The sequence below is a fragment of the Elephantulus edwardii genome, unplaced genomic scaffold (assembly GCF_000299155.1).
Source record: "Elephantulus edwardii isolate Elephantulus edwardi_28Jun2011 unplaced genomic scaffold, EleEdw1.0 scaffold00154, whole genome shotgun sequence".
NCBI lineage: Eukaryota > Metazoa > Chordata > Mammalia > Macroscelidea > Macroscelididae > Elephantulus > Elephantulus edwardii.
The window spans coordinates 5,794,030-5,804,713 of record NW_006399904.1 but is presented as its reverse complement, the minus strand read 5'-3'; positions in this window follow the sequence as shown (position 1 = coordinate 5,804,713).

The window sequence follows — 10,684 nt, the reverse complement described above, 5'->3', positions numbered from 1 at the left end:
CTTTCAACTCTCATTCTCATCATTAGTTCCAAACTTCACTTTTCCAATATTTTTTTGAGCCCCTATTCACTTTTGTATGTTTAGAGAAATAGTTTTAGAGAATAAATAATAAGATTAGAAATCTATGAGATTAATAAAATTCACAAAATATTAGCTAAGTTGAGAAGGAAAAATAAAGAGATGATGTAAATAACCAAAATAAGACATAAAATAGATGACATTATAACAGAATCAACTGAGATAAAAATGTATAAAATATTCCATGAACTTGAAAATCTAGAAGAAATGGGGAAAAACCTAGAAACATGTTATCTAGCTAAACTAATATTCAAAGAAAAATATAACAAGAGAACTTTATTGCCGCTGAAATGATTCCCACTCACAGCAACCCTCCATTGGATGTTTGAGGCTATGAATATTTACAGGAGTATATAACTTACCTTCCCCCACAAGTGTCTTATAGATTAAAACTTCTGACATTGTGACACTAAGGGTCCATCTCACGAATCACTAAAAGAGGTAGAAAATTTAACCATACCCATGATGAAAGAAGATACGGGAACGATGCATAAAAAATAATTCCCCAAAACCCTCCAAGCCTCCCAACAAATAATTCCAATACAGATAGATGGCTTCAATGGAGAATTTCACTGAATGTTCAGAGAAAAAAAGTTCCTAATTTATTCTTAACTCTCTGCCTTTGAGCTGGAATTGACTCAGAGCTGACCAGTGACTTTTAAGGGACCGTAAATGTCATGGGAAGAGATTGTCCATCTTCTGCTGAGAAGCTAGTGGATTTGAAAGAACCATAACTAACTGGCTTATGATAATTAGTCAAAACTAATCCTAGGTTCTGACTGTGGAACAGACTATCAAGTACTCAAGTGCAACTCCTACCTACCTTGCCACCACAGCTTTCTATGAAGTAAAAATATCCTTGATATAAAAGGTAGATAAAATAACTTCGGAAAAAGGAAATTACACATAAACATACATCATAATTAAGGAGCTCTATTTTAGAAACAGTAGTTGCATCCACTTCCTAAACAACATGTCTCCGGAAACTCTATGAACTTTGATAAATGTTAATAGTTGTAGAGGGGCTTCAGGCCTTTTGTTCACAGGGTCGCTATGCATCGTGCTTGACTCAAAGGCAATTAAAAACAACAACAACACAGTGGCACATTATATAGCTTGCTTAGTCGTCATTCATAATTATACATTCAATAGTTCTCACCTGAATTCTAACAAAATTCACTGGTATATCTAAAAAGAATATTTTGATAAAGTAAGATTCACACCAGGAATGCAAGGTATATGTGGTCACATGTTGTTGTTGAGTATCAACCTATAGCCAACCTTTCTGTGCGTTTTTAGGGGCAGTAAATCACACAGGGGAAGATTGCTCATCCTTCAGGAGGAGATTGCCCATCCTTCTCCTATGGAGCAACTGGTGGATTTGAACTGTATGTCTTTGGGATTCCAGTGCAGTTTCTTTTTTTTTTTAATATTTTTTTTTATTGGGTAAAACATATTGGGGGTACAAGGAGGTGAGGGTTGGGGACAGAAGGGTGAGGATGGGCCAGGATGCAGTTGCAGAGCTGCACAGTTTGGTCGGTGGGGGGAGCAGGTGAAGGAAATGATGAGGGTCCAGTGGGGACCAGATGCTACAGAGGAATGACAAGCATTTTCCAATAGTAATTAAACCAACTGTCTTAGTGATTTGAGAATTGGATGCCGACTCTCTGGCTTCTTCATGCTGAACAGGGGCGTAGATGTAAAGGGGGGAAGGGAGGACGCTTTATCACCTTACTGGTGGTCTTGGGTTACAGCTGCTTGCCTTCTTGCTCTGTTAGAAGATATTTTCCTGTCATTTGCTCACCTCTGGACTGCAAAGTGTTTTCCCAGGTGGGTCCAGCGGGGATGGCTGGCTGAACCCAGAGGCTCCATCCTCCTTTGCTTCCTTGGCTGTCAGTTGTATTTCCTTTTTGTCACTGGCACTGGGTTCAGGGTCAATTATGGAGTAAAACTCAGAGTTAAGGTTACCTATAGGAAAGGGAGCAAACCTAGAGAGAACAAACTTGTGAGTTACAAATAGAAGGGCTTTGAGGGTGTTGCTTTCAGGTTTACTGGGGGGGAGGGGAGAGTGGCAGAAGGTGGCCTAGGTAACATTCTCTGGATACCCTAGGCATTCTTTTTTTTCTCTTCTCCTTCCCCACCCAGAGGTCAGATGGCACAATCTGGGGACTGAGGAGCTCACCCTGAGGGCTGTGACGGCTTGCCCCGAGCCAGGGGCCGAGGGCAGCCCGCCCCGGACAGAGGGCTGTGACGGCTTGTCCTGGGCAGGGGGCCGAGGGCAGCCCATCCTGAGCAGGGCAAGACCCCCCAGGAGCTGGCTGGTATACTCCCCCTCCAATTGCTCCTACCCCAGTCTGGTCCCGTTGCCTGACTGAGGACTCTGTGGTCAGGGATAGTGTTTCCAATTCCAGCACTGCCACTCCCCCCCCCATATGTGGTCATACTATATTTTGAAGTAGGTGTCACTGTCCTCCCCCTTTATATATGATAAAGGGAACCTGAGATTTGTGTACAGGTCCCCCCCAGGTCTAACCATCTTTTGGCAGAAGCATTCAACAGAACAAAATATGCGGTGCATTTAGGATGTCGGTCCTCTTGTGCATGCTGCCACTGTGAAGGTCATCAGACTCACAGTGACTTTCAGCAATCCATTGCATAGGTAATCATCCTCTTTGGTCTGTCCAATGCATAGGTAATTGTCCTCTTTGGCCTTTCCAATGCATAGGTAATCGTCCTCTTTGGCCTTTCCAATGCATAGGTAATCATCTTCTTTGGCCTGTCCAAGGAAACCCAAACCTGCAGATGGTGGGCATGCATCCCATCCCCCACGTCCTATGCAGGTGGCCAGTGGGGTGTGCGCCCCCCCCAGCGTGGGAGGCCTGCAGGAGGTGCGCGCCCCCCCCCAGCGCAGGAAGCCATTGGGGGCGCACCCCCCCACCCCTCCGCACGGGCGTTCGGCGGGTGTGCGGCCCCTCTTGTGCTGGCGGCCGGAGGCATCCGCTTCCCCCACAGCTGCCATCCTGGCTCCAAGAATTCTCTCCAGTACAAGACCACCTTGCGGCAGTGTGGTGGCTTCACTGTACCAGACTTGAGGAGGGCCAGTGGCCTACATCCATCCTGGGTGAGGGAATCCATTCGTTCGGGCTGTGGAAGCTTCATGGAGCTGTAGCAGCTGTTCGGCAGGGCACGGGCTCTGGGGGTGGGGGGGGGAACCACGAGACTCACCCATTTCTCCTTGGGAATCCTTGAATTCCTGTTGTTGAGCTTCAATCTTCACTGAGGGCCAGTCATCAACTGTTTAAGTGTTCAATTATCAATAAGCCGAAGTCTGTGGAAGGCCATAATGGCCCTCCTTTAAGTGGTTCGCTACTACTGCAACTCACCACACTGTCTCTGCCGCCATCCTGGATCTCCCCAGTGCAGTTTCTTACCACTAGGCCACCAGCACTCCCTGGACAAAGAAAAGTCAAAATCAATTATACATGGAGAAAACACACTTCTTTGATGGTTACTAAGGTTGGGACCAGGGAGCTCTGGTGGTTTAGTGGGTAAACAGTTGCATTGCTGACTCAAGGGCAGGATGTTCAAATCTACCTACTACTACTTCAGGAGAAAGAGGGGCAATCTTCCTCTGTATTATTTATACCCCTTAAAACCCATTGCAAAAACATGGAAATAGCCCAAATGTCTAACCACAATCAAATTGATTGAGAAATTATGGTATAGTCATATGACGGAATACTACTCAGCACAGAGTACTATGCAGCATACAGGAGTAATGATTTTGTAAATCACTACCTAACTTGGGAGGGGCTGGAGAGCATTATGTTAAGTGAACCAACTCAATCCTATAAGGAGAAATACTGTATGCACCATTATTGTAGACATAGATAACTAGTAAAACATGTATGAGGATATAATGGGTTGAGAGTGGGAGCAGAAGGGTAAGTATGGGTGAGGATAGGGGGGCCTGTAACATGTTGTTGTTGTGGTTGTTGTTGTTAAGTGCCATCGAGTTGCAGGTGACTCATAGAGACTGTATGAAGGAGAGTTCTCAACACTTGGGTGTCTGTCATCCTCTCTCCAGCCTGTAATCATAGGGTTGCACAATTTGATGGGTGGAGGGAGGGGTGAATTAAGGAGGGAAAATCCTATTTAGAGAAATAGGTGTGGGAAACAATGTATATGAATGTTGTAAGTAATCTAGTATAAAATAACAATTTGAAAAATTACAAAACTGTGGAATTTGGGGGAGGGGAACTAACAAAACACTAGGGAGTCAATTATGAGCCAGTTCTGACTTGATGTAAAGCATTTGAGGTTAGGTGATTAAATTGGAAGGGATAGAAAGAGGGATATCACTTTCCAGACAGTAGGCACTTGTCACATTGTGGTTATGATGAAGGTAAGATTAACTGTGAAGGCAGCCCAATTTAAGAATGATCCTTAGGGACACTAGAAAGTGCATGAGGAAAGAGACAATTTTAGTAAATGAAGTTACATACAAATTTGAAATAACAATAAAACTTGCTCTTAAAGAAAATCAAGATATGACTTTCTCTAATTGCTATGAAATCAGAACGAACAAAAACTGCTATTCCACTGGGTCTTTAAGATTGTAAATTGCACACAAGGTGATTGTGCAATATTTCTCCCTCAAAGACATTAATAGATTTGATTCTCCAGAGAAGTGCAGTTTTTAGATTAGTAATAGAGCTCCAGAAATGACTGGAGCAGAACATTGACAGAGAACTGCCAGATGTGCAGGCTGGGTTTAGAAGAGGCCATGGTACTAGAGATAGTATAGCTAATGTTAGATGGATCTTGGCTCATGGCAGAGAGTACCAGATGAATGTCTGTGTTTCATTGGCTATGCAAAGGCATTTGACTGTGTGGATCACAACAAGTTGTTGCTGATTCCAGGAAGAATGGGAATCACAGAACATTTGATTGTGCTTATGAGAAACTTATACGTGGACCAGAAGGCAGTCATCAGAACAGAGCAAGGAGATACTGCATCATTCAAAATCAGGAAGGATGTATGCCAGGGACGTATCCTGTCTCCACATCTTTTCAATTTATACAGAATAGATCATCCAGGAGCCTGGGCTATATGAGGAGGAATGTGGCATCAGGATTGGAGGAAGATTCAACAAACTGTTAAGTAGATAGCACAGCCCTGATTGCTGAAACTGAGGAGGACCTGAAGCGCTTGCTAAAGAAGATCAAGAATGGCAGCCCTTAATATTAATTGAAGCTCAACATCAAGAAAACAAAGATTCTCAACACTAGGCCAATTGGCAGCATCATGATAGATAGTGAAGAGAGTGAGATTGTTAACAGCTTTAGTTTGCTTGGCTCCACAATCAACACTCTTGGTACCAGCAGCCAGATAATCAAGAGGCATATTGCACTGGGAAGGTCAGCTATCAGGGATCACTCCAGAGTACTGAAGAGCAATGGTGTAATTTTAGAGACTAAGGTGCTTCTGATCCAAGCCATAGTCTATGCAGTTGCCTGTTATGCGTCAGAGAGCTGGACAAAGATTAGGGATGATAGAAAGAGAATTGATGCCTTTGAACAGTGGTGTTAGAGAAAAATGTTGACTATACCATGGACTGCCAAAAGAACAAACAGGTTTTTCCTAGAGAGGGTGAAGCCAGGCCACTCCTTGAAGGCAAGGATTTTGAGACTTCGTCTGCCATACTTTGGACAAGTTGCAAGAAGAGTCCAGTCCTTGGAGAGAGACATCATGCTTGGAATGGTGGAGTGACAGAGAAAGAGAAGGAGACAATTGATGAAATGGATTGACACAGTAGCTGGAGTAATGAGTGTAAGTGTGTCAGAGACAGTAAATTTGGCACAGGATAGAGCAGGTTACAGGGCTGTTGTACATAGGGTTGCTATGAGTTGCAAGTGATTCAACAGCACATAAGAGTACATTAACATGCACTATGCCACCAGAGTTTCCTAAACTATGACTAGCAAAAGAGAAATGATAAAGGAAAAAATTGTGTTTGCCCTACATTGTGGAGAAGGAAAAAAAAACACACACAGGAAAAAAATATAAAATAAAATGCAGGTTTGCACAATGATTCCTGAAAGGGAGAGTGGAGCTATGTTTAAAAAATAAAACAAACCCAAACCACGGATTCAAAGTTGGATTATTAAGTAAAAAAAGAATAAATTTTTTTATAATGATAAGTATCATATTTTAAAAATAAGCTATAATACACAAAAATATAACTAAAGCTGGTGCTATAGAATGTTTGTAAAGTTTCTGCAAACAGTGTTAACAAATGGGGAAAAATGTGACAGTAGAGAGAAAATATATAGAGTGTTGGTGTGCAGTGTATTTTTGGTGTGATTCTTTCAAGTCATGGTCTTTGTAATGCCCATCACTTGGCTAGGTGGTTGTTGTTGTTGTTAGATACCCTCAAGTCAAGTATGAATTATAGCAACTCTATGAACAACAGATTTAATCCTGTCCTATCCTGTGCTGTCCTAATCATCTCTGATATAATTGAGCCTATTATTGTAGTCACTGTATCAATCCATCTCAGTGAGTGTCTTCCTCTCTTTCACAACCACATTTCCAAGAATGATGTCTCTTTCCAAAGAATAACCCCTCCTAACAACATGCTTAAAATATGTGAAAGAAAGAGTTACCATTCTTGTCTTTAAGGAAGACTCTGGTTGTATCTTCTCCAAGACATGTCTGCTTGTTCTTTTGGAAATCCATCTGATATTCAGCACTTTTCTCCAACACCACAAGCCAAAGGCATCAATTCTTCTGTCATCCTTATTCTTTGTTCAGCTCTCAGATGTATAGCATGCAATTGAAAAGAACATGTCCTTTAGAAACTTTAGTCCTTAAACTGACACCATTGCTTCTCAGTATATTTTTTCACTTTTTTATTTTATTATTATTATTATTATTATTATTAATTTCAATGAACATTTACAGAGATTTCAGATTTCCATTCATTCATTGTTGCACTTTTCTCCCCACTTCTCAGTATATTTTTTATTCCTCCTCTCTGATGGGAAAGCACAAGTTCAATCCTCCACTACCACAAATTATGCAGTTGAGTTTTTCACACTTGGGGAAATTGCAGGGGTCAGCACATCCAGAATTAAATGGATAAGCTTCACCCTGGGAAAACCACCTTCGTGATCATGGTATCCTCTGCCAGTTATGAATGCTCTTCAGTACATTGTAGAGATCTCTAACATCAGACTTTCCAAATGCTAAAGATAGCTCTTTTTATATCTTGACTACTGGTACTAATCAAGGATGTTAATTGGGGATCCAAATAAGATGAAATAGTTGACAATCATTACATGGGTTGTTGTTGGTATTATGTATTGTCAATTTGCATATAACTCATAGCTACCCTGAGTACAATAGCTCTGAAGCCTGCCCTGTCCTGAGCCAGTCTCACTGACTCCAACACACAAACCTCCATTGCCTTAATCACTGTACCAGTCCATCTCATCTGGGGTCTTTCTCTCTTGCAATGTCCCTCTACCCTTCTGAGCATGTTGTCCTGCTCTAAATATTGGTCCCTCCTGGCCAAATACCCAAAGTATGTGAGACAGAACTTCAAAACCCTAGGCTCCAAGGAGAAACTTGGTTTCATCCTCTCCAACTCAGACCTAATTGTTTTCTTGGCTGTCTATGGAATGTTCAAGACTCTTCTCCAGCACCACTTTTCTTTTTTCAGCACTCAATTCTTCTTCTGTCATCCTTAGTCATTATCCAGTTCTCTGATGCATAGCAAATAATTGTGAAGATCAGGGACTGGATCAGGTACACCTTAGTCTAAACTGACATCATTGTTGTTCAATACTCTGGAAAGGTCCCTGACAGAAGATTTATCTAATGCAAGTCACCTATTGATTTCCTGACTGATGGTGCCAAAATACTGATTGTGGAGCTGAGTCAGATGTAAATATTAACAACCTCAATTTCTTCTCCATCCATCACGGTGTTGCCAATTGACCCAGTGGAGAGAATCTTTATCTTCTTGATGTTAATCTTCAATCCATATTGAATACTACAGTTCTTGACCTTGTGCAGCAAGACTTAATTAAATATGTGATGTTTGTTGTCCACCAAAGAGATTGGATAACTTGATATTAATTAAACAAGGTCCAATCAAATAAGGTGTGTAAAATTCTCCTATGGGAACTGATAAAATTTGCCATCCTTCTACGCTTGGATTGAACAATTTAAATTTATTATTCCTGTTGGAAAACTAGGATGTCAGTTCCACCAAGAAAGAAAAGTTAAGAATATGATGTGTCATTTGATTTGAGATCTCTTAGTAAACCAGATACAGAGAACTTTAACCAGAGAGATACAATTATGAAACAGCACAAAATGAGATGATAGAAGAAGAGGTGATAGCAAACACCAAAGAATTATGTGGGATAGAGCTCTGGGCTTCCTGTCCACAGTGATAAAGTTGTGAGCTTACTGGTGGAATAGTTGCCTTTAGGCATTTGTTGAAGTTTAGAAACCCACATACTAAAGCCAAACATTTTGCGTTGGTACCCCTATGCACCTAATGGACTGAACTAAAAGAGCTTTTTAATACTTATATAAGCCAGATTACAAAGCCTCAGGATGGAGAGAACTGAATGTCTGTGAACATTTCTGAGAAGATGCTATACTGACTCTACCAAGTCTTCCAACAACTGAATTAGAACCTGATACTTCTCTAATTGACTCCGTATAATCTGAGCCCTGCGTGACCATTGTGATGAATTACTGAACTTAGTAGAGAAATGAGTGCTTTTAGAAGGATGGTTGATATCGTAATTAAGAATAGAGGTCTGCAAGTGTTGTAACTGCAGGTTCTCCAGATTCACACGTGTAAATCTTTGGAGCACACATTAAAATCAGCTTTTTGTTGATAATGCCCTTGGTGGGCTTCTTCCTCCGGGTGAATAAAGTGACGGTCAGGTGCTACCACCTGAACAATCATCTAGATCTTGTAGGTCGAAAGCATGTAATATGCTAAAAAGAAATATTTCATGTCAATAAAATCATCTACCCAAAATCATCTTTAAATTAGTTCTTAAGCTTCAGAATGCCTAAACTTCACAGAGTGCATCTAGGTTAGTATTCAGAAGCAGAATTTTGCAGTGTTTATGCACATTTACCCTGAAACCAAACAGCTTGTGCTTGATATCCAAACATTGCCTGACTTGCTGGTTTATGTACTGGGTAACTTTTCATGAGTTTCATAACTTCTCTATATTTTAGTTTTTTCAGTTATAAAGTTGGGATAATATTAGTATATATACAGTAGAATATTTATGAATAATACATATATTACTTGAAATGAGACTGGGAGTCTAGCCATTATTCTTAGTTTTACACTGACAAATTGACTGTCACTTTTATTATTATCTCTAGTTGTTGGTGTGATGCTAAAGATTAAGCACTTAATATTTAACCTAAAAGTTAGCAGTGTGAACCTACCCAGAGGAATGTCTCAGAAAAAATACATGCACTCCACTTCCAAAAGATCACAACCCGAAAAATCATATGAAATAACTCTCCACAAGCATGAGACGTTTTTGTTTATTATCTTCTCCATCTTGTAGATAAGAAGGTATAAAGATATTAAAGCCAGGTTTCTGAAGTCACAGAACAAATAAATGTGTCTGAAAGTATTCAAAGCCTTTAAAATAGTACCATTGATTATAATGTTAAGAATAGTATAAATCAAACTTGAATATTGAAGAGGAGTATTATGTCCTTTATGGCAGGAAGATATAAAGATTTTTTTTCCAAAATTAACATTTAAATTCAATATAAGATCAGTACAAGCTCAAAATAGTGTTGAAATATATCTTTATAAGCCATTACAAATTGATCTAAAAATAATTGATGAAACACCAGGAAAAAAACGATTTGAAAAATAATATTTAACAAAGTGGAAATAAAACTATGATATTTAAACAATATATTATAGGGACAGAATTAGATATACATATGTAGTGGGGAGGAATTGTACTGCATTCTCAAAGGCATGTAGTTCAAATCCACTAGCTGTTTTGTGGGAGAATGACTTATTCCCACTTGCAGGTCTGCTATGAGCTAGTTCTGACACAAATGACACACAACAACAACAACAACAACAGCTCAAAGTGGTGAATTATTGTTGTTATGTGCCATAAAGTCACTTTTAACTCATAGCGACCTTAAGTACACTAGTCCTGACACCTGTTCTATCCTCTGCCAACTTTACCATCTTTGACACACTTACTCTCTTTACCCCAGTCACTGTATCAATCCATCTCATTGATGATCTCCCTCTCTTTCTCTGTCCCGCCACCCTTCCAATCATGATCTCCTTCTCTAAGGACTAGTCCCTCCTTGAAACATGCCCAAAGTATATCAGATGAAGCCTCATAATCCTTGCCTTCAAGGAGAAGTCTCACTTCACCCTCTCTAAGACAAACCTGTTTGTTCTCCTGGACATCCATGGTATATTCAATACTCTTCTCCAGAACCACAGCTCAAAGGAATCAATCCTTTTTATAATCAAATCAAATCTTTTTATAATCCTTAGTCACTATCCAACTCTTT